This window comes from Equus caballus, chromosome 8 (genome assembly GCF_041296265.1).
Source record: "Equus caballus isolate H_3958 breed thoroughbred chromosome 8, TB-T2T, whole genome shotgun sequence".
NCBI classification, from domain to species: Eukaryota; Metazoa; Chordata; class Mammalia; order Perissodactyla; family Equidae; genus Equus; species Equus caballus.
The window spans coordinates 73,007,465-73,032,384 of NC_091691.1; the positions used below are offsets into that span (position 1 = coordinate 73,007,465).

General features: G+C 43.1%; 1 protein-coding gene and 1 long non-coding RNA gene across 3 annotated transcripts in view; one reads left to right on the plus strand and one right to left on the minus strand.

Annotated features, from left to right (window-relative positions):
• The first annotated feature begins 2,380 nt into the window (after positions 1 to 2,380).
• SLC14A2 (solute carrier family 14 member 2) overlaps positions 2,381 to 24,920 on the plus strand; it is a 193,554-nt gene continuing 171,014 nt past the window's right edge. The window contains exons 1-2 of the mRNA XM_023648270.2: positions 2,381 to 2,457; positions 2,757 to 2,847. The gene's annotated coding sequence lies outside the window, so the exon portion shown is untranslated. The remainder of the gene's footprint in view (positions 2,458 to 2,756; positions 2,848 to 24,920) is intronic.
• On the minus strand, positions 5,913 to 24,774 carry LOC138925405 (uncharacterized). 2 transcript variants are annotated; one of them, XR_011441517.1, is made up of 4 exons: positions 22,143 to 24,774; positions 16,857 to 16,938; positions 13,115 to 13,386; positions 5,913 to 7,081 (listed from the first exon to the last, which is right to left on the minus strand). It is a non-coding gene; the product is annotated as an uncharacterized lncRNA (long non-coding RNA). The 2 variants fall into 2 exon arrangements; XR_011441516.1 differs by lacking the exon at positions 22,143 to 24,774 and adding an exon at positions 19,947 to 20,086.

Consider the following 24,920-nt stretch of genomic DNA (forward strand, 5'->3'; position numbering starts at 1 on the left):
ATTCCTAACAAAAGCACAATGACCAACCATTTCTACCCACAGCCAGGAGTTTCCATACTCTTTCTTCCAGATGCCCGTTGACATCACCCATATAGACCACATCACCAAAGCAGAACTCCCTTCACCTACCTGAAAACCTATGTCCATCCCCACCCTACTCCTGTCCTGGGGGCCTGGATGGGTTTTTGCTAGGGGCACCAAGAATCCTGGTTTGTCTGGAACAGTCTCAGCTTACGTCTGGTGTCCTGTCCAATGGAGAATTTGTCCCAGTCAAAAGTGATTTTTGTATGATAAATTATATGTTCTCCTTAGTTTAATTTAATGCTTAATTTTCAAAAGGCAGCATGAGTCAGAATGCCTCCAGTTATAAGAAAAGTTCTTCTCTTCTTCTCAACTTTTAAAAGAATATTAGGACTCAGCAAGAGAATGAGGCATGGAGGGACCTGAAGTCCAGGCACACAAATGACCTGGAGTAGGTGATTGGAAAAAAGTTGACACTAGCAGCAAGTCCAGACAGGCTCAGAGAAGTTTCGTGTGAGGCTGCAGGAACAATCTATCCCAAAGATTAGGAGGGAGGGGCAGGACTCCAGGCTCAGAGGAGATATTTTGGGATAATGCAATCCCCAGGTCAGAAAGAAAGGCATTTATAGAAAATAGGCATTTTGAGTGGCCCTCTTTCGTTCTTCTTCGTGCCTGCACATTTCAGCCAACAATGCAGCAGTGGTTTCTCTCTGTTACTTCTTTCATGGCAACAACTCCAAGTCTTGTCTCTGGTCATAATGGTGATCTATGTATGCCATCTACCGTGGGCACGGATAATGAATCCTATTTTATTTCTTAATTAAGAATTTTAAAGTATCGCAAATTACTGCAATTAACATGGATTTTCTTCCTCATTTATTTACTTATTTAGATGCCTGAAATTGCACCCTTAGCTTAAAGCAACTGCAGGGTTCAGGGGCTGTTAAAATATATAGCATTCATTAAAATATTTATTCTTCCCCAACAGTGAAGTTGCAATTTGGAAATGGTGGTGATATCTATGTATGCAAAATGCTTCCAGAAAAACATATCTTTTGAATTCAGTCCATCCAGTTTGGTAATTCAAAAAGTTGAATTTATTGACAATGCTTTGTGTGACTGAAATAAACTAAGATTTTCAAAATATCCCATTGTTACATTGACTTCAACCAGTGTTCTTGCTTTCCTTCTCAAAGTTCTTGGGGCTCTGAGCACAATCATATTTTCAGAAGTTCAGTGCTCACTGAAAGATAACAATAGCAATTTGAGGGTGGTTGAATTGATCTGACTGATTTCAAAACAATAGTACTTTGAATAAACTGTTTAGCATCAAATTATCTAGTAGTTTTGAAGATTCAATCTTATTTCTTCATTCTTGGGATTTTTTATTTGGTTTTGGTTTTGTTTCTAACCAGTTTGCATGAAGACACAGCTCAAGACAGAGTGGTTGAAATTAACCAAAAATATGCTTCAGAAATGGAAACCCTTTGGTGTGGGCCAGCGGCCACTTGAAACGCCAGCCAGCAGGGGTGTAAATGGGTACGATCCCACGAAAATGCAACTGGGAAATAGCATCTCAAAAGCCTTAAAAGATGGAAACCTTTGAAATCCAGCTATTCCACTTCAAGGAACTTATCCTTAGGAAACAATGAAGGATATGTACCAACATTTAGCTATGATGACATTCATTGCAGTCCTGTTTATAATAGAAAAACAAAGAAAATACCAAAATCTGCAGCAAGAAAAGATTGAGTAAATTATGTTACAACCTTACATTAGAATAATAAACAATTATTGAGAACTATGTGGTTTGTATTAGTTGTCTATGGCTACATTACCCCAAAACTTAGCAGTTTAAAACAACAAACCTATATTATCCCACAGTTTCTGTGGGTCAGGAGTCTGTGGGCACAGCTGAACTGGGTCCTCTGACTCAAGGCCTTTCATAAGGCTGCAATCAAGGTGTGCTAATCATCTCAAGGCTTAACTTGGAAAGGATCCACTTTCAAGCTCACTCAAGTGGTTGTTGGCAGGATTCAGTTCCTCCAGGCCTGCTGGTTGGTGGCCTCCCTCAGTTCCTTGCCTCTGTTCCACTGCCCTCCTTTCTGTATGGCAGTTCACAACATAGCAGTTGGCTTCATCATAGTATGTAAGCCAGAGAGCAGGAGAGGGTGAGCAAGACCACAGCCAGATTCTTTTTGTAACCTAATCTCAGAACTGATATCCCACCGCTTTTGCCATATTCTATTGGTTAGAAGTAAGTCAGAGATCCAGCCCATACTCTGGTGGGAGTGGATTACACAAGTGTGAGGATGCAAGAGGGTGGGATCATTGGGAAACATCTTAGAAGCTGTCTGCCACATAGCTGAAGTTTATTTATTGGCAAAAGATATTCATAACATCTTATTCAATGAAAGAAAAGCAGATCACAAAACAGTATGTACAGAATGATCCCAGTTTTGTAAACTAAAAACAATAGCAAAATATATATATCCATATATATATAAATAGTCATGAAACAATCTATAAGGGTTCCATGGGTTAATAGTGGTTAGAGCTAATGGTGGGATGACAGATGAGTTTTATATCCTATTTCCTAATCTGTATTTTCTATTTTTTCTAGAACAAACATGTATTGCTTACAATTTTAAAATGAGTAAATGTTATTAAATTAAAAGACAAAGCAATTTAAATCCTCTACATATCTTTCTGACCTCCACTGTCTGTCTTTACAGGATTGTTCTTTGCTTACTACTTGAAGTCAACTAAATAGAAGTTCATCAGACCCTTTTAGAACACTTTGATCCCACCGCAACCAAGGAAATTGTGAGTATGTTCTAGAACTTGCGGGTGTGTTTGTGTCTTCTAAAACAACTGTTACCACCAATAATGCTACCATGGAAAACTACAATTATTTTTCCCCTCTGAGGTCATTAAGACCACATGGGAACTACGATTGACTTGAGAGAACCGGGTCCTATGAAGATCTTCTTCCCTTGAATCAGTGTCTTCCCAACTCAATTCTAGCTACTTCCAGACATGAGGTAGCATGACCATGTGTCCATCTTCTCTGCAAAATTCCAAAGGGATAGGTTCTACTTATATGCCAAAAATATATGAACAGATCTGACACTGCTGAACATATTTGCAAGTTTGAAAAATGAGAGTGGATGGGTGAGAAGATAAAATCATTAATAATCCCCACACTTTGTTTTCCTGCCTTGTGTCACAAGGAGGGCCTGAGTTGGGATGCTGCTGGTTCAGGGTTGGAATGACTTCTCCAGCAATGTAAATGTTATCTTAAGGTCACTTACTGATGAAAACTACTATTTTGCCAAACATAAAGTTACTGATTTTTTGACAGCAGACCAGCTGCTCTACACCTGTATAGAGCACAAAGAAAGCAGCTTAGTATGGGCAAACTGGTATCCATGCAGAGCAAAGGCAATGGTATCTAAGATGGCAGGGAATTAGAACCAGTTCTGAAATACTGGTAGGTCTCTTTTCATCAGGATCTATTGTGCAATAGCTGATATAACAGATAACACCCACATCATGGTGGTTTAACACAGTAGATCATTTTTCCTTCATATAAGACCCAAATGGATGTTTGTCAAAACAATGATTCAGAAACCCAGGTGCCTCCTTTCTTGTGGTTTCACTGTCTTCTAGGGCCTCTGAGTTTTATGCTAGATCTTTTGCATCTACCTGGTTGACAGGGAAGGAGAAAGTAAAGATGGCGCCCCCACTTCCTACCCACCTTGGCTTACAATTGACACACATCATATCCCATTGGTGAGAACTATTCATACAGGCCTCACTTTGATGAAAGAGGCCTTGGGTTAGTCCCTGGCTAGCAGTGACTTCCCAAAAATTCCACTCTGTGCTAGGGGAGCAGATATCATGGGCTCCACTAGGAAAATCATGGAGTTAGAAAATTCTCACTGAGGAAATTCTTAGTGGGCATTCATATATTGACCAGAGAGCAGGGATTAGTTGACCTAACAATGATTCCTTGAGTAGTGAATTGTTCTGCCCTATACGAAGGAACTTCTAATACTAACCACATACCTCCTTCTCACAATGAAGGGAACAAGCCACCGATAACCAGACTCTAAAGATTCAAGGGTGTTCTACACTGGAAATGCTAGGTGTGCCTGCCAATGCTGGAAGTCCACGGAAGCCAATGGGGTCTCAAGATATCAACTTTAAAACTGCCTGTCTCTCTCTCTAAGCCTTAGTTTCTTGTGTAAAATGACAATAAGAGGATCTACCTCTTAGAGTTGGTATAAAGCCTCAAGGAAATAATTCAAGAAAGGGCATGGTACACATTATCTCAACACAAGTGACTTCCTCAGCAAGTATCCACCATGAAAAATCTCAGAAGTACCTTACCAGCACTACCACAACTGCTGATTCTTGTAATATTGTTGCTACTATTAGGCTAAAATTGCAATGATTAGCACTACCACCAATAATAAAACCATCACCAAAACCATCTCTTCTCTGCAGTGCTTCACATTTGGGTATTTGACTCTCATTACAACCTTATAAAGTGGAAAGGAGACTCACTATTATCACACCCATTTCTTAGGGGAGAGAACTGAGCCTCATGGAGGCTAAGTGATAATGACCAAGATCACACTATAGCCCCATCAGAGCTACCACACGGCTCTCAAACTCAGGTCTTTTAAGTCAAAATTATACTATGACGCCAAATGTAAAACGGGATCTTGTTGGAATAAACAGAACCATTGAAGAGATCTGGTCTCACCCCCTCATTGTTCAGATGAGTTGGGGATGCCTCTGAGGATTGTTCCTCTTTGTGCCGCTGGCCTCAGATTGTCTTATCTCCTTCAAGATGAGTTACACTAATTGCACCTGGGTCTGGTGGTGGGGGTAGTGGTAAGTAGCATTGGTGTTGGTGATGACATTTTACAGAGGCCATCAGTACATGGCTTCTGGAAATTGCTCCAAGATACATGAGTGGGGTCCCAGGAAGGAGGAAAATGTGTCCACTCTGGCACATATGGAGACATCTCTAGCCAGTATCACAAACCCTAGTGGGGCAGGTGACAGACTGGAATCCACTTCTAGGTTTCTTAATGCTTTCTTTCTCCTTCATTCAACTCTTTGGCATTCTCCCATCTAACTTCAATGACTAATTCTTTCGTGACTTCATTCTTTCTATTGAGAGCATTTCCAGTAGCCTTAGGCCTGCAGTGTAAGGTCTTTGGAGACAATGTTTGACCGCGAGTTGGATCACTCCAACTGTAGGGAGCAGCAAGCTACAGTAAACATGGATCCCCATGTGGAGAGCAGCCCCCAGGCTCAGAGCTGCTGCTGGCCACTGCGATGATACAAGGGTCATTTAGACTCTGTAGGCCACAATTTCCTCATCTGTCAAATCAGGTGGAAGATGTCCACCCTCTCCTGCTCCCACACCTTCTTATGGAAATTCTGAGAACTTGGGGCTCAAACACATGAATAGACAGAAAGTGCTTTGAAAAGCATAACGTGCTAGATAAATGTAGCAGAGAGTCGTCATTATCACTGTGCTATTGCCATTATTATTTTGTGGTCAGCTCAACTTTTCCTAACAGAGCAGTTAATGAAGTGGCAGCTGTATTGGTTTCCCACTAGGAGGGTGAGCAGGCCAAATGAGTCTCTATTTTTATCCCGTTTGTGTCCAGTTGTTTTTTTTTTTTCCACAACCACTCTGTCTGGTGGGTTTATAAGTATTTTAATTACAGCAGCCTTTTATTATTCTTACTCCTAACAAAATTCAGGCTAAGGACATTTTCTAAAAATCCTAAAAATGGTGGATTTCCTAAAGACTGAGTTAACTTTCACCAGCAGCCACAGCACTACTACCTTTGATCCCATCTCTAAGTACTAACGAATTTTCACGAATTATTTTCAGCATAGCCAAAAAAAAATTTTTAATTATACCTGCAGGTCCACTAGTAGAGAGAAAAATGACAAAATCCGTTAGTCACTAAGCTTTGGTTCATAAATTGGTCACCAGCTGAGATGCATTTTTCCTGTGATCATTCATGAAGGAGGATCTAAGCAATCACAGCTTCTATTAGCATACCTATTCCTAAGTTTCATATCCATATTTTTAAAAAGTAATAATAATAAAATCAACTGTGGTCTATGTGGAATGAGACCTGATTGACAGTTTTCACATTGTCCTAGACTCAGAACTTAGGAAACAGAAGGAAAAGAGTCATGTGCTTCATCTTCACTGTAAAGCTAGACAAGACAGGGTCTGGAAGGAGTCAAACCCTTGATGTTGTGTGAACATGGGAGCAAAGCGAGCAGAGATCACATGGGGATATGAGGCTGAGATTGAGTCAGAAATGGTGTGGACCCAAGAGGAAAGGACAGACAGATCATGAATTCTGGGAACTAAGATCTAAACCCAGGTCAAAAATCCAGGGCTCCACCAAAACCATAGCCAAGATTTGGCCATTGGCAGAGGCTGAGGGCAGAGGTGGTAAGGCTGATATTGGTTTAGAAAGATTCCAGCAACGTCCAGCAGAGACTGGTGTTCAAAACGGTACAGTCCAACATCAGCCACGGAGGTGGCTGGAGAATAGGGAAGAAATCCTGTTTCAACAGAACTGAGGAAAAAGCAAGAAAGTAATTACCAAGGAAAAGGGCATTCTGTATTAGGTCAAGCCAGTGGGCTACAGTCTCGTGTCATCCTGCCCGTGATGTCATTTGGCCCAAGCCCAAGTCTGATCCTGGCACAGGAGCAACAGATGCACCCGTCATCTGAGTAGCAAAGTTAGAAAGATGCAGGGGCACTGCCGTATGCTCCTTCCAGAGAAAGTCCTTTCACACAACATCAGGACTGACATTTATGTTTGTTTTAACTGAGTGATATCTGCCAGGGGAGAACAAAGACTGAGTTGTTCCCACTCGTCAACCCCCGAGCCTCTCACCCCTCAAGTCAGTGCTGAGCTCACCATCTGCGTAAGGATAGCTCAGTCTGTTTGTCCAGACAGACATCATGGACTCCCAACCATCTCCACTCCTCCACACATCCAACCTGCAAAGTTTAAAGGAAAGGGTATTTAAGAAAAGGACTTCTGCATCTTCTAGAAAACTATGTAGACACTGTACTTGGTCAACCATACTTGTAGACAAAATGGGTTTGATTCTCCTACATGCCTAGACTCTAGTAGCGAGAGGAAAGCACTTCAACACAGTAAGATCCTTGCCTTTCGGTAAGTTCTTTTTCACATGTAAATATCAGCAAGAACACTAATAATAACACCTTCTGATTCTTCTCAGGGTTCACTTTTACCAAGCACTTTCACCTATATTATTTCTTTTGAATTTCACAATGCTATTTTTGGAGGGAATTATTATGCCCCTTGTAAATGTGGATAAATTGAAATTCAATGAGTTTGAGTGACTTACCTTAAGTCACAAAGTTAGAGTCTGAAATTGGACCCAGGCCTTATGAATTCAAGTTGCCTCTAAAACATTATCATGATAAGTCTACCTACCCCCGATAGAAGATCTTTGTGTCTCACAACCCTGGAAGTTTAATAGAAAGGAGAGTCAGGGAGGGTAGAGAAAGAAGAAAGCTGAGGAAAAAATGCCTGACTTTTCAGATTTTGTCTCAGGCCAGTCCTGAGATTCTTGTTCTTAACTCTTTTGGACTTCACCTTAGTGTTTTTAACCCTTCAAAGACGTCTCACAGCTTTATCTCCTTTGATCGGCTCAACAACCCTGTGAGGTAGGCAGAGCAGATATGACGGATGAGGGAATTCACACCCAGAGAGGTTAGGTGACTTGCCAAGAACAGATGGCCATTTGGTGGCAGAGTTGGAGCTGGAACCCCGATCTTTGGAATTGGAATGGGGACGGGATGGAAGAAAAGTACCTACTGAAAGAGGTGGGAAAAAGGTGTTTCATTAAAAGATTAATCAAAGGTCATATGAAAATAAAAGGGGCCAAGAATAGCGAAAAGAATTTTGAGAAATAACAAAAAGAAGAGGGACTTATACCACAGACATCAAACTTGATAAGACAATGTGGCAGAGGTGGAGAGATACAGGGACCAATGGACTAACCTAGAAATGCAGAAAGAGACCCACGCATTTTTGGAAACTTGGTACATGACGGGGGTGATTACAAATAAGTAGGCAAAGTATGGGCTGTTTGATACATACTGTCACAATAATTGGCTCATCGTATTGGAAAATTAACATTAGAACTCTATTTTATACACAAAATATTGCAGATAAACTCCAGATGGATTTAAGGCTAAAAGTTTACAAACTAAAACTTTTTAACTATTAGAAGAATAGGAAGAACAGGAAGATATTTTTATGTAAAATCAAGAAAGTGTTACTTAAGATTCAAAAAGAAGCTCAAAAGAAAAAGGGAAATAAATAGAATTACATTAAAGTCTAAGACTTCTATATGACCAAAGACACCATGAGCAAAGCCAAAAGACAAGTGAGAAATTTGGAGGAGGAGTCTGCAATGTATTTGACGCACAAAGAATTAATATCTAAAACACACGAGGAAAACACTACGATAAGTAAAAGACAAACAGCCCAATAGAAAAACAGGCAAAATATAAAAATAGACAGTTCCAAGAAATGTAAATCAAAATGGCCTATAAAAATATGAAAAGATGCCCTACCTCATTAATAATCAGAGAAATGCCAATTAAAACAAAAAGATACCCTTTCACACCTATCCAATTGTCAAAAACTAAGGGGTTCCACAATGCCAAGTTTTTGTGGGATATGGGCAGTGCCCTTCTGGAACAAGTGCAAATTGTTTTAACCCCTTTAGATGGTAATTTGGAAATATCTTGTAAAAGGGAAGATACGCATCTCTAAGACATCTGGTTTTACGTCTAGATATATGCTCTAGAAAAACTGATTCCCGTGTGTAATATGACATGTAAAAGGACGTTTATTATCGCACTATTTGTAATACTGAAAACTTGGAAGCAATCTAAATGCTTATCGATGGGACAATGGAAAAGCAGTGCATATTTCATAGCAGTGAGTGAGCCTCAGTGAGCTAGACACATGTATCAAGAAGGATGATTTTGGAAAACTCAAGTTGCAGGAAAAAAGATCAAATCATATTAATATGTCACTTACATCCATATTTAAAACATACCAAATAATACTCCCTATTACTTGTAGATTCGAATATATGTGTAGCGCTATAACACAGAGAAGGATCCATGCAAATTTAGGAGAATGGCTTCTTGGAGGAAGAGGGAGAATACCAGGATCAAAGACAGAGAGCACACGAGAGTTGAACTGAACCTATAATGTTTCATTTCTTTAATTTAAGGAAAACTATACCCAATTCAGCCAGATGTTAACATCATAACATTCTGTGCTGTGGATAGTGACTGTTTGATATAGTAAACAATTTGGGAAAGAAAAAGTTATTCACCAGCAGCCTCTCTTTCCTCTGGTGGAAATGAGAAGGCAGTGGGGAGCATGATTCTGCAGGAAACAGAGCTGACAGCTTTGAAAATTATTTTGGCTTTGGATTTGCACGCGTGCACACACACAGAGACAGTTCCACTCACGGGAACAGTGGGGTCATGGAAGAAGAGCTGCCAAGCATGATAGTTAAGGCAAAAAAGGGGCCCCGGGTCGTCCCAGTTCCGTCAAGGCAGGCTAGGAATTCTGTGGCTAGGAATAGGACCCAAGAATGACAATGACTTAAATACAAACAGAGGGTATTTCTCTCAACTTAAAAGAATTCAGAGGTAGGTAGTCTGGGGCTAATATGGGCGCTGCAAGATGTCACCGGGACTCAGGCTCTCTCTATCTTTCTTCTGTGCCATCCCTAGATACAAGAGTTCCATTTCCAAGTTTACTTCATGATCTGAGATGGGCATTGTTGCTCCAAGACATCCAGGAGGGAAGCAGGAAAAAGTGAGGATGGGAAGGGCAAAATAGTTCCTATTGGATCTCTGTACTCCTTTAAAAATTCTTTCCTGAAAGTCCTTAACTTGCATGGGCATTTTATCAGTCATCCCTAACCCCAAGGGAGGCTAAAAAGTGTTTTCTTTGATTCAATCAACAAGGAGCTCAGCTACAAAGTTGGGAGCTAAGGAAGGAGGAATGGCTAGTTGGTTAGCAGCTAGCAGTTGCTGCTACAGCCAGTAGTAACTCCTTGTGTGCCCATGAATGAGACCTTGTCTCCTCTGGACATTGCTTTCCTGTCCATGCAAGAAAGGGCATGGACTTGCTGATGGTTCCTCAGTGGAGACAATCATCTTTGCTGTTCACTGCTTCATACTTTGGCCAGACTTCTACTTGGGACAGTTATATTTGAAGCCCCAGTCTGTCCATTCACCTTCCACCACCATAGGGATAGATCTTAATTGAGCTGTTAACCTTTTCCTTCCTCCATAGTTCTGGTTCTGCGTTTATGCATCACACTTCCTACTCTTCAGGAATTGCAACTTTTCTTTTAGGTTTAGCAACTGCTAGAAACACCCAGATTTTAACTTTCCATCTCACCTCTATCAAGGCGCCCTCTTTTCTTGTGGCAGCCTCCTCTGAGACATCAATTAGTTAAACCTTGCAATAACCCAAAGTCACTCAGAGAGTCAAGACCAGCGTCAGGATTTGAGCTGGCGTTCTGATGCCAGAGAACCACTGTGCTATAAGCAGTAAACCACAGTGCTTGAATAAGAATTCTAGTCTTCCGATTCTTGGCCAAAATTCTCCTCTTTCAACTGCTTTATACCAGTTTCTTAGTTATAAATTCTGAGCGCATCTCCTTATCTTAACTTTCCTCTGTGCCTCATATCTATTTTTTCCCTGAACACATTAGGTACTTGATGAAGGTTTTTGATAGAGTATCTGAGCTCAGTGAGCAGGGACCAGCTTCCCCTCGTATGAGGCTTTGATGAGATTTGACTTGGCCCAATAAGGCCACCGCCTAAGAACTAAATGGAAACATCAAGCTGCCTCCTTGATCATCTGATTGGAAAGCCATGTTCCCGCCAAATTATGTCTGCAGAGAAGAAAGGCGAGTAGTTCTACGTACTCTCACTTTTTAAGTCAAGCCCTGGCAAGGCAGAAAGTGGGTGTACCTTGTCAGTGTCCTGTACTTTTTTCCCTAAAGTAGTAGTATGGAAAAGCTATCCAGGGACCAGGAAAGAGAGGGCTGGGTGACCCCTTGTAAAGCCAAAGTCAGCCACGTCCACTCTTCCATCAGGCAGAGTGAACTCTGCAGGAGAAATTACACACTCCCCAAGTCGGTGCCACTATGCATTCATGCTCCTACCCTCAGATTTGTTTGCTGTCCTTTCATGTGTTCACAGGCATACATCATCAACTCCACCAAAAATCAAACTACTACCTGCTCCTCTTTCAGATACCAACATCATCTACTCATTTGACCAAGCCAAAACTCAGGATTATCTCTGACTCCTCTTTCTCCCTCCTCACCATCACTGAAACAGTTACTAAACTGTATTGTTCCTATTCCCGTCACATTTCTCCAATCTGTCCACTGCCCTCTTTAAGTCTTGGCTTTAATTTGTTTCCAAGCTGACACCCTCCAACCAGTCTTGGCATAACAGAGCTGGAGCTTTCAAAACCATAATTGGATCATGTCACACACATAGCCTTTCTTAATGGTTCTCTATAAACTTTGGGATACAGTCAAAACTCCTAAAATAGAAAGCCAGGCCCTTCAATATCTGACCACTGCTTTCCTCCCAACTTCACTTTTCATCCCTTTGATTGCATGTTCCAGCCATGCTCAAACCCTGGGTTTCCCAAAATGCTTCATGAGCTCCCTAAATTGTGGACCTTTGCATGTGCTGCTTCCTCTGTCTGATGCCCTCCCTGTCCCCACCTCTCAGTCAATATTTGTCAAATGCATGAGTGAGTTTGGGTTCGGGGGAGCAGAAAGAAATGAATGACAGACAGAGGAAGGAGAGACAAAAGTGACAAAGAACCCAGGCATGTGGAAGGAGGAAGAAATTTTGACCAAAGTAAAAAATTTTTTTAAAAAATCAAAGACAGAAGTCTAAAAGCATTACTTCTAAGACCCTGTTGGCACATTTCTATTTTAAACCAAACTGAAGGCTACAAACTGCACTTGACTGATCCCTAGTAACTATTATAGAACCCAAAACACCACCCAGCCATTTGGTAACCCTACAGAACACAGTGAGGAGTTGAAGACTTGAGGACAGGTCAGAGGAGCAGTGATTAAAGTCAAGGCCAGGTCTGCACTCCAGCCTTGGGATTCCACCCATGTGTATTTCTGCTGGGACAGAGACCAACTTGCCTTCTTACTGAAGTGAGTCATTTCCACTTCTTCTCTCATCCTCTCCACAATACTCTGGGAAAGACACACTCATTAATAACTTTAACTCCAGCTCTTGAGGGATTTTGATCACTTATGTATCATGATTCATAAGACATGCCAATCAAATTCAGAACTCTACTGGTAGAATAATTAATATCTTCAATGTGGCAGCCAAGAGTCCAGAGAAAAGAATGGAATGGACATGTAATGCCTACGACATGAGACCAAGTGCAGCCCTCCCAGAATCTGGAAAAGCTCCAACTTACAAGTCTGACCCACTTGCAGAAATCTCAAAGGCCACCCAAAGGCTTTTTATCAACTAATATGAGCAAAGGCCAGGTGAGGCTCCCTGTGACACATCAGTTTCCTGAGGGGCCGTGCTTCGTGCCCATTAATGTTGTGATCTATTTCTAAGCCAGACAGCTGAAGTGGGAAAGATGAATGAGCAGAGGCCATTCCCATCCCTGAGGACAACCTGATCCCTAACAGTAGCAGCAGATGTGAACAAACCCAATTCTTCACACATATTTATTCAGTGCTCAGAGCCCTCTATGAGAGAAGTCTTACCCTTATTATATGAAAAGGTTGGAAACTCACAGAAGTTAAGTGACATCCCCAAAATCACCTATCTAGGGGTAGAACCAGAAGGTAAATCCACACTGAATATTAACAAAGGCTATGTCCTCTCCTACACTTCCCTTATTTTCAAACATCCACAGAACATCAATGTTGCGAGGGGTTTCAGGGGCTAGCTCACCTTACAGATGGTAGGAGTGAGGTATGTGGTGGCTGATGACAGAGGCGGAAGGTGAACCTGGATTTCTTGACTTCTAGTTCAGCTCTTTCCTGGCTACACCTCACTGCTTCTCAGACTCAAACAAGTATTAGCCTGATCGCCACAGCCATTCAACAATTTATTGAACAAATATGTCTTGAGCTTTCACGAAGGGCCAGGTGCTGTGCAAGCCAGTGGGGATACAGCAGGTTGAAAACAGAAAACATCTCGGTTCCCATGGAGCTCACATTCAACTGAAAAGACAAACATAAGCATAAATAATCTGTCAGGTGAGGGAGAGGTGTCCTATGAGGAATGATAAAGCAGAGTGAGAGAGAACAGCGAGGCAAGAGGGAGGTATATGATTTTTAAAAGGATACTCAGGGAATCTTTGAGCTTCCCAAACAAGATCCATTCTAACTTGACCTACATCTTGCTCTTGTAGGCACGTGTGGAACTGGGCTGACAATGAGCAGGTTAGACACACAGAACAGTAGGCCGGAGGTCCCCAAGGGAAAAGGAGGATTCAAAAGTAATCCCCAGCATGGCCCCAGTCTTGCCATGGGACAGTCCTCACACCTAGGGTAGTGGCTGCCACTTACCTTGGGAAGCAGAAAAGATTTTTAGATGTGGCCCTGTTCCCAGAGAAAATGGTCCAGTGGCTCAGGAGCTTAAGGAATATATCTTCACACTCTGAGAATAGCCAACCTTCGAAAGCCTCTGAACATCTTCTCTTAGGAAGGGAAATTGGAGGTGAATTTAATACTTGGAGAATTTTAGTGGGAGGGAAAAGGCCTTTGGATATGTGTTAGGATTTCATTGAAATGTTTCTTCATAGACTTAGGAGATTGTGTCTCTGGGAAAGGCACTAAAAGTACAATAATAGGAAGACTCTGATTGCACCTTAGAAACAATTTGGAATTCCATTCCTGTCCAAGGCCCAGGAAAAAAGCTCTATAAAGAAATTGCAAAATATAATCTATTTTATAACTATAAAGTGATGTATCTGTGCACTATGTAGTACAAGTTTTCCAAAAGGTTTAGCAATCAAATAAATCAACAACAACAAAAAAACCCATTGCCCTAATACATTTCTGTATTTTACTGCTGAAATCCACCCCTAGGAGAATTCCGTGTAGCTGGGGGCTTGAGGAAAGGCCACAGGGAACAGCTGGAGAAGCCCCTGGACAGCATCAATGCCAGTCGCTGGGAGACGGAGAGACTCAGAACAAGCTGGGAAGGGCAGTGAGAAGCTGCCAGATGCCCAGAGCCAAGAGCCCTTGTGCCTGGAGGTGACAGGAACAGCCTGACTGGATGGTGTAGCTTGCTGCTTGCTGTAGTGCCATAAGTAGTCTGCAGATGAAATTGGCAGGCAATGTGCGAGGAGCTAACACTTTCTCTGTATCCTCACCTCTCCCTCCCATCACCACTCCTGCTTCAGGAGAGTCACAAATCTATTCTAAAGTTAACCCTCCATCTCAGCTTGGGATTCACCCCCTCCTGTCTCCTAATTAGGCTCCTGCATTCTCACCTGGTCTCTCCCTTTCAGTTCGATTCTTCCTCCACAAACACATCATCACCCATTTTTAAGGGGAATAAAAAAAGAGAGAGAGAACTTTCCTTGGTCCTGCTTTTCCCCCAAGCTAACATGCCATTTCTCCACTTTCCTTAATTGCCAGATTTTAAAGAAGTGCTTCCATACGCTCTGTCTTCCTTTCCTCATCTTCACCTTCTTTAACACCTCCCAGTCTACTGTCTGGTCCCACAATTCCACGGAAACTTCTCTGACTGCCAGATACACCAATTTGTCAAGCCTTTGGTCTCAGCAGGATTTGTCACTGTGTCTCCATTGTCTGGACCCAACACCTTAAAACACTCACGTCCTTTGGGCTCGATGACCCTGTTCCCCTGGTCTCCTCTGAAGCCTTCTCACCTCCGTCCCAGTCCTGAGCCCCCCAGCACACCCTTAGTCTTCCATTGCTGGAGAAGAGACCAGAATCATCTAACTCACTGGATGTTTGGGGGTCACACACTGTAGAAAATCTGATGGAAGTTTGAAAAAATCTCCCCAAAATATGCTTTATATATACATATACATGCTATGCATATACATATACATACTGAAACATTATTTTGGGAGAAGGCTCATGGACTCCCTAAATTACAAGCCTCATACCCAGAGAATAGCCTTTTGTACAAAATGTAATATGATGTCATGTGATTATTCTGTGTTGCTTTTAAACCACATGTTTCTAGTAAGTTCTTGGCTTCCAGGCATACTATAATGGAGTAAAGCACTTTATCAGAAGGCAGAAGCCCAGGATTCCTATCCCAGTTTTCATACCTTAAAGGCCTGGGCAAGCAGCCTCTAAACCAAAGTTTCCTCCTCTGTAAAAATGGGCATTGGCATTTCTTCTCTGCCTCACAGGATTGTTGTAAAGATCAAATGAGATCAGGGATTTGAAAACATTTCGCAAACTTCAAAGCATAGCACAATGATTACCATTAAAATCAATTATTCATATCCCTAGAGATGCACCAGCAGGGTGCCAATATGGGTTTTAATCCTATCTTGAGCACCATGTCATGATTTGACCTGGGTCCGTTTCCCAGTTTATATACTGGAGACAATAATAGCTATTCTGGCTCCCTCATAGAGCTAGTATGAGTATCAAGTGAAATAATGAATGTGGAGGCACTTCGCAACTCAGCAAGACTGAGCCTCCTGCCATTTCTCATCCCCTTCTTTGTCCCTCTCCATGTGCATTAACTGAGTTCCACGAGCTCAACAGAATGAAGCTGTGCTCGCAGGAGTCCCACCGTGCCCAATGATGGAGCGTTCCTACAAAATAACTCTAGAGTCAAATTAGACCCCAGCGAGTTAATCACAGATAATGTAATTATAAGAAGCAGCAAATAAATTGATAATAATTAGCTACCTATTATTTTTAAAAGTGGAACTTGGAGAGGAAGAATATAGTGTGTGAGAAAGATTATCCTTTGTAGAAATAATCAATCCTCCTGGCCACTTGGCCTATATTTGAACCTGCCCCGAGGAGCACGAGTGTCTCTTCGGTATGCTGGGTCGCTATAAAACACTTTCTGACCTGAAATCCTGGCTTTATCCTGATTCATGAGTGTTTATAGCCTCTGGTAGGTGTGTCCAGGTTTCCAGCTCCCCAAGAAAGAGCATGGTTGATGGAACCACTGTCCCTTCCTTGTTCCCAGCCCTTTCTTCTGTATTCTACTGTGCCCAGCTGAGGTTCAGAGTAGTAAGGTTCAGGGGCAAAGGCATACAAACTTTCAAACTCAAGGTGGAGCCATCTCTGCCTTTTTACCAGGTTCTAACTGGTTTCAGAAAGAGGTGGAGGAGCCGGCCCTGTGGCGCAGCGGTTAAGTTTGCACGTTCCGCTTCAGTGGCCCTGGGTTCACCGGTTCGGATCCCGGGTGTGGACATGGCACCACTTGGCAAGCCATGCTGGGGTAGGCATCCCATGTATAAAGTAGAGGAAGATGGGCATGGATGATAGCTCAGGGCCAGTCTTCCTCCACAAAAAAAGAGGAGTATTGGCAGCAGTTAGCTCAGGGCTAATCTTCCTCAAAAAAAAAAGAAAAAGAAAGAGGTGGGATTTCCAAGGTGCTGTTGGGAGGGAGGGATAAGCTCAGGTGAGGACAAGCCAGGTCACTATTGGAGTCAGCTAACACAGCAAGAAGCATTCCTCACCGGTCTCTAGGCCTTGGAAGGTATGCAACTGGTCTTTCATTGCAGAAGTGAGGAGTGATGAGCATCTTGGGCTCCACGTGCACTGGGAGGAGAAGAAGAAAATAGGAAGGAAGCTAACATTTATTAAGCCAAGGACATTGTCCACATTATTTCATTCAACCCAATCAATAATACTCTCTGGTATGGGTTATTGTACCATTTTACGAGCAAAGAACCTGAGGGTCAGAAAGGCTAAAACTTGCCCAAGATCATACAGAGAGTAAGGGACAGAGGGACTCCAAAAGCCATGCTATTTCCTGTCTGGCAAACTGGTTCACCAAAGGCATCAGAGGCCATTGCAAGTAATGCACACTTAGAAAAAGACAGAGAATGACTCTCCAGTTGTGTCCCATTCAGTCATTCCTCCTGATAAAAGACTTTGATTATTCTATAATAGACGTATCCTATAGTTGAGCATGACGACTCCAATCTGAGGCTTGGGTCTGCCACCTCTCAGCTTTGTGAGCTTAACCAAGGCCCTAAAACTTATCTATAAAGTAGACATAACATTATCTCTCTGGGAAATGTGTAAGATGCTGTGTAATTGAAATGCAATAGCATTTGTGAAAGTGCTTTGTCTTCTGCCTATGCCATGCCACATCACCAGATAGAGAAAGTAGTACTGCCTCCATTAACAGGGCTGCAGGTGAAGACCATGTCCCTGGCATAGACACAGAAAAGCAAGGGCCGTAGAGGTCCCAGAATACTGGATAAGGATGAAGCAGGAGCTCAGAACACAGCTGATGTCTGATAATGAGTTATAAGGTCAGAGCAGGACTGGCAGTGACAATGAACCCACACAAACTGCTTAACACCTTCCTAGGATCAGAATGGTACCAGAGTTTTAGGCAGAGTAAAGTCTCCTATGGTTGGTTGGTCGGTCAAATGGCTTCTGCTCTGGGGAAAACAGAGTCACAGGGGGAGAAAGCTGGCACATCACTGCAGCTGGCCAGGGCAAGACTATCATGAGGGACGAGCTCCAACTCCGCTTTTTTTTCCTCATCCTTGGATCTCATACCCTGGTTTTATGGCTCTAGAAAAAAGTATAGGCTGTAAGTTCCTGGAGGGAATGGATTCTATCTTGAACATTATTGGATTTCCCGTAGAGCCTAGAAGAGCGCAGAGCTCAAATAAGCGGTCCACAAAGGCAGGATGCTGTGCCATCCTTCTGTGAGTTCCCACAGCTAACTTTTCCCACGATGAACTTTTGTTTCAGGCAGAAGACCCTGAAGGGCTTTTTACACAGGCAGATTCTCAAGTTCTACCCCTAAGATTCAGATTCGGATGGTGGGAGTCAGGCAAAAATGTACAGTTTATCAACCTTCCAGGTTGTTTCCAATGCAGGTGAAAAAAAATTTTATTGGGGAAAAAACTTTCAGAAACTCTCTGAAAGTCTATTATTTCACACACCTTCTTGTACTGAAATAACCTGTTTATGCATCTAACTCTCCCCACCAGATCATAAGCTCCTCCAGGGCGGGGTCTGTGCCTTCTCATCCTTGTACCTCAGAGACTAGCAGAGCACCTGGCACACAGTAGGTGTTTGGTTGGGCTCATCAGACCTGAAAGATGAACCATAAAATACATCTCATTCCTATAGGAACAGTTTCCTGTCTAAGGTTTTTGTGGTTGACAAGGGTCACTGAATGCCCATATATCACAAATATGGGCAAGAATATTGAATCATGGGATGCTAGAGTGATAGAGCTGAAAAGTACCCACATGCATTCTTCAACATCCATAAAGCAAAGGCACAACGCTGGATCTCTGCAATCGCTTGAATCTGAGAAACATTTTATTGAAGATCATCTGATCAATGTAATGCAGTGTACCTTACAGTCACTTCGTAGTGGAGAGGACTGAGGCCTAAAGAAGTTAACTGACATGCACAAGGTTGCACCACGAGTCAGTGTCAGACTCGGGACTCAGACCCAGGTCTCTGGATTTTCTGGGGAGTGCCTCCGTAAAACCACAGGATTCTGAGATGGACCTGTGTTTTTGGTTTACTTTTTAAAGAATCATCAACAAAATCTTTGCTTTTTTTAGTGACTCTACTGCTTGCTACAGGGACACTTATCACAAGAAGAAGGCATCATTTTAAAGTTCCCTGGACAGCTCTTACCAGGGACCTGGGCCATGGAAAGTCTTCCCCAGAGTCCCTTGGAATTCAAAGAAGGAAACAAAATTAGAGTTAATGAAATGTGTATTTACTGTTGACTGTGGCAAGCGTGCTTCTTTTAGGTCAGATTTACGATGCAGGGCCGTGATAATGTTTGTGACTGTTCTGTATGTTTTTAGGATTTGAGACCCTTGACTCAGTCCTGGGATTATTACTTAGAGGCAGGTTTTATAGGATTAGGGGTCAGGCTGCAATGGATTTCATGGAACAAGCTCTGAAAAGGGTGTCTCCATGTTATGTGCATTAACCAGAATGGAACTGGCCTGACCTCTGTGCTCACTGAGGGGGCTTCCCTTCCTCAATGCCACCTCCCTTCCCAGCCAAATGCTTAGCAAATAACACTCATGTGACTAACTCAATGTTTCGTTCTAATATGTCCTCTTTCCCTTTCTGTTCCTTCTATTTCAGTAGTTTGTCGTCATAACTCTCCTGTCTTAATGTTCTCCTGACTCCTCAGGTATTCCTGCTACTATATCAGGCTCTCTATGAGATGCATTCCTTTTAGTCAGTTCTCAGGCCTCATCTCTAGATTTTTCCCCTTATACAAACTCCCATACACTCTTTCTTGCAACTCTGCTTAAAATGCTGAATTACAGAGATGGGCAGACCCCATCGATAGTAAATCCAATGAGAGAGGCTGTGCCCCTTTCTTCCTTGTCCACCTGTGCCAACAATTTGAAAATCAATCTCTCTGATAACTAACCTGCTGATCTGCTGCAGCATAGTCAGCCTCATAGATTCAGAGTAATCTTCCCCATCAAAGACCCTTTGCCCAAGATGCTCCCCACACCATTGGGAAGTGGGTAGGACAGAAAGGATTGTGACTGTTTTGCAGGTTCTGAAGGTAAGGATCAGGGATCAAGCCGACTTACCCAAAGTTAGTTAGTAATAGAGCCCCTTTGAGAGCCATGGTTTCCTGTCTCCTGGTTTAATGGTCTTCAGTCCTTATTTCTCTCTGATCACACTCTTGCCATAGCTCAAGTGTGCTCACAAGGTTGGCTGATGTGTCCTCAGTAGGATGGAAGGGAAAGAGGAGGCAATCTTTGTTTTTATCTCCTGGAATGTTCCAATGGTTCCAGCTGTGGCTACAGTTCATGACTGCGGGGATTTTTTGCCTGTTTGTTTTCTTTTGAAAGATTCTATCTCTATTCCAGCAAACTTTCCAGCAAACAGTACTTTGGGGCAGCTGGGGAAGGGAGGGCTGTTCCTTCCCTGTCATATGTCCTTAAAATAACACAACGGGGGAGGCAAGCCCTCAGGGTCCCCTTGGGGTACCAAGGATAGCATAATGAATTGGCTAATCATAAACCATCCGCTCCTGAGTTCCAAGCGATATGGTAATGAATTGCCAACGCTCCATTCGCCAGACTGCAGCCATATGGTGAGGGATGGGACCCTGGCACATTGTAGCCATACTGTGGGTTTGTCTGCATAATTGTTCCCATCCTGGACCTTCCCATCTCTATGGCTGCTAATTAACATCCTGTTTAAGCTTCTGTTGTCAAAACTAATCATTTGTTTGTTTTATGCAATTCGACCTTTCTCTTATCTGGTTAGTAATAGTGACCATGAAGAAATGAAAATGCGTATTGAGTTCGTTTCACATCTTGCATTATCCAGTGGGTACTCATGTCTAGCAGTTCTGGCCTAGGGTAGCAACTTGATCCAGGAGCATATTAAAACCAACAAATTATCATCTTTCCCTACAGAAACGCAAATGAGGGTTCAATTCATTAATTTCCCCATTGTTCTTCCTGTCTGTGGACATTACTCTAGTTGGATTTTTTGCTATAAAATGTGGACTTTATGATAATAGTGATGATAATAAAATTAATTAGGACAAGAAGGAGATTCATTTATCCGAATAAGGCACCCTTTCAAATACACTATCCCTGTTGGTTGGAGGAGACGGTGAAATTTTGGAAACAGCAATGTTGGTTTCCTTTCTACTCCTCTGCCATTTTGTTCCCTTGCCTCTTTGATTGGTTTCCTGAGTAATTACCCATCTGGGGCTAGGAAGAGAGTTTGGGGAAAAACAAAACAAACCCACCCTGGGAGGACAGCGGAAGAGGATCTACCAGCGACAAACAGCAAAGCCAATTTGATTGGAATGATTTGATTAAGGGTTTAGGAGAACAGCTAAGACTGCCTGTTATTACTGGAAACTGATTTTCCTTTTATCACAACGTTGAAGAATAAGAGAAACTGGAGGTGAAGAGGAAAGACGATGAAGTGAGGAAGCTCCCAGGGTAATACTCCCCGAGAATGCTCCTGAGTCCCCCACTTCCTATAGGACTCAGTGGGAACAATCGTTCTGTTTCACAACTTTCTGAGTTTTCCCTGCATCCGTATACCACACCCTAGAAACAGACAATGTGTTAATTGCAAGGTCAGGCCGGTGTCTTATGTGGCATCTGGGACCTGGTATAATGCAAACAGATTTCCATATGTGGTCCCTTCCAGTAGTCCTCGGCCCCCGAGCACCCATACCACGTGAGAACTCGTCTTCTTGGGAGATGCTGACATTTTAATTGGAAGCATCTGTTGCCTTCTCTGTTATTTTTGGCCAGGTTTGGTTTATTTGTATGAGCCGCTGTTTGTGTACAGACCCGCCTACGTGTTTCACAGGAGGCAGAACGCAGAGCCTAGCTTTGCCTCCTCTCTCATTTTCTTCTCAAGTAGCCGACTGGGACATGTGACAGGGCCACTTGCCTTCACCCCAGTCTGTTCTCTGCTAGGCTTCTCTTAGCAGAATTGGGGGTGGGGAGAGCCAAGCTGAGAACAGAAAATCACCTTCCTGAGAAAATGGAGGTTTGGGGAAGAGAAACCTACCTCTTCACACTCTCAACAAAGGACAGTTCATCAGCCTGATGTGAAGCAGGAGCCCAGACTATGGCAGGACCTCTCCCACTGCTGGGCCCAACCAGTGCTCCTTGCAGCTCTGACTCACACACTAGCTGAAGCCACCATCCTCAAGTCTCCCACAAGCCTTGTTCCCACTAGCCTCTGACACCTTGCCCCTCACCCAGAAAACTCACGGTTCTTCTCTTCATCAAAACCCCAATCACCTGGGCCAGCCCGGTGGTGCAGTGGTTAAGTGCGCACATTCCTCTTTGGCGGCCTGGTGTTCACCGGTTCGGATCCCGGGTGCAGACATGGCACCACTTGGCAAGCTATGCTGTGGTAGGCGTCCTACGTATAACATAGAGGAAGATGGGCACTGATATTAGCTCAGGGCCAGTCTTCCTCAGCAAAAAGAGGAGGATTGGCAGCAGATGTTAGCTCAGGGCTAATCTTCCTGAAAAAAAAAAAAAACAAAAAAACCTAATAACCTCCACAGAACCTTCCTATAGTTGGCTAACTGGCCTGGTTATACACTCAGCAGTGCTACCATCCGTCAAGAATGAGCATGTACTACTGTGTTTTTGCTGTATTTCGCGCTCTAGTGGGTTGAATGGTGGTTCCCCAAAGATATGTCCACCCAAAACCTTAGAATGTGAACTTATTTTGAATAAAGGTCTTTGCAGATGTAAATAAGGTAAAGATTCGGAGCTGAAACCATCTGGACTAGAGTGGGTCCTAAATCCAATGATGGAGGAGACAGAAAAAGGGATGACAGACAGAGACGAAGCTCATGTGAAGACAGAGGCAGAGGTTTGGAGTTAGGCTGCCACAAACAGAAGAATGCCAGGAACCATCAGGTGCTGGCAGAGGCAAGAGAAGATTCTTCCCTATGCCTCCAGAGGGAGCGTGACCTTGCCAACATCTTGACTTTGAACTTTTAGCCTCTAGAACTGTGAGAGAATAAATTCTTGTTGTTTTAAGGTAGCAAGTTTGTGGTAATTTATTAAAGCAGCCCTGGCCTAGGGTGGCATACTGTATAAAATTCTAAGAATGAGGGAGAATTGGAATCAGCCCTGGACTTGAAGCTAGGAACCTGACTTTTCTTCTCTGATCTGCTGCATCCCCCGGTGAAGGTCACCTAAGCCCCCTGGGCCTCAATATCCTAGCCTGCACATTGAAGGAGGCAGACAGGAGAATGTATCTACAATCCCTTGTAGCTCTAACATTGCATGTTTGTGTAAGAAAGAAAGGTTATAACTACATAGGAAGATGACATTGTAAGCCCAAGTGCCCACTGTGAAAAGCAGACTAAAAAGGCCATCATGGATCAGAGGAGAGGGAAGTTCAAGTGCAGTAGAGTCAGGGAAGGCCCCACGGAGGAAGCAGTCTCTGAGCTCTAGGACAGATTGGTGAAGGAGAGGAGCAGAGAGAGCACTAGAGACAAGGCACAGAGCAGCGAGTGTGAGGAGGTTGGATGGGTGGGTGACAGTGAGGAAGTGGGCCAGAAAGGACTGCAGGAGCACCACATCCCCACTCACCCAGAAGTCAGCCTTTGGTACTCTCTTCCCCACAGATAAGGTGCTAGCACCAAGGCACATACTTTTCTCTGTGGGAGAGATCGGGCTGCCCCTCAGTTCCCACACATCCATGCATTAAGCAAACATATATTGAACACTCATTGTGCACCCAGCAGTGTCCCGGGCTGTGGTGAGCCCAACCTCTGCCCTCAGTGAATGTGCAATTATATGTCGCAGGTAGATCATTGGCATGTCACTATATTCAGGGTGGTAGGTATTTTAGTCAAGAATGTACACAAGGGGTACCTCAGACTGAGTCCCACCTCAGTTTGGGAGGCTTGGAAATCTTCCCAGAAGAAACGATTTTAAGCTACCTGAGAAATGAATAAAAGTTGGCTAGCTGACAGGAACGAGCTTCCCCTTAGCTCTCCCTTGTCTGAGTATATATAAAATAAGGAAGCAGAAATATGCAACAAATAGGAACAGATAGGAACAGTAAGAAAATGCAAGAGGAATGATTGATTTGAAAAACATGTCCATCTGGGACCATTGGGCACAGGGGCAAATATTCCTGCACAAACAAGAGCCTTCCAGGTCCCACTCTGAACCTACAAGACAGGCTTAAAACAGGTTCACTGTACCCTGCTTTTCTCAGAGGTAAGACTGGAATGTTTTCCAGAAACACCATCATCCAACACGGTCAACAGAGGCATTTCAGCTCTCTGGAAAATTGATTTGGGTAGATCTTCTGTTCTGAGCTGGGGCTCTCCTCCCGAGTCTTCCTATGTTGACCTGTTGACAAGCCAGCCTTCATCTATGTTCTTGGTGTGAGTTTTCTCTCTCTCTCTCAGGCTTTGGAAGAGGGTCCTAAGTTCCTCAAAGGCAGGGCCTCCATCTTTTCTTTGCTTCCAGCCCACTCATAGGTGCCTAACCATCTACAGAGTTTTCCTCTAGAAATAGCCAGTGTTTATTTGGCGACTCTCCCTCCAACCTTCTGGCATCTGTCCATTGAAAGCTATCTGAAGGTACAGGCCTAGTAATTCAACAAGACTTCATTAGGACCTATTAGGTTCAAGGCATTATGCTCACACAAAAATGCCTATCCTCAAGAAGTTTACCATCTGTTTGTAGAAACAAGACATAAACACGTAAATGCAAACAGATTCACAAAATGTGAAGATATTTTGGGGATCACACATGACCTTTGAGTTCATTTCATGGGTAGCAATGCCAGCATCCTCAAAATCATTGTCTTCAGATCCATCCAAGGCCAAATGCTAGGATGGAGGACCCTTGGCCTTGGCTTTGGGACTGCAGATAGTCTTGACTCTATCCTGGAGCCTCCAGTATAGCCAGTGCTCTTGCAATCTCTTTAAAAAAAAAAAACAAGAAATAGAAGAAATAGAAAGAAAATGAAGACTCCACCTGCCCCTTCATGGAATACCTGCCCCAGTATTACCCGTTTCATCTGTGGAGTTGGCAGTG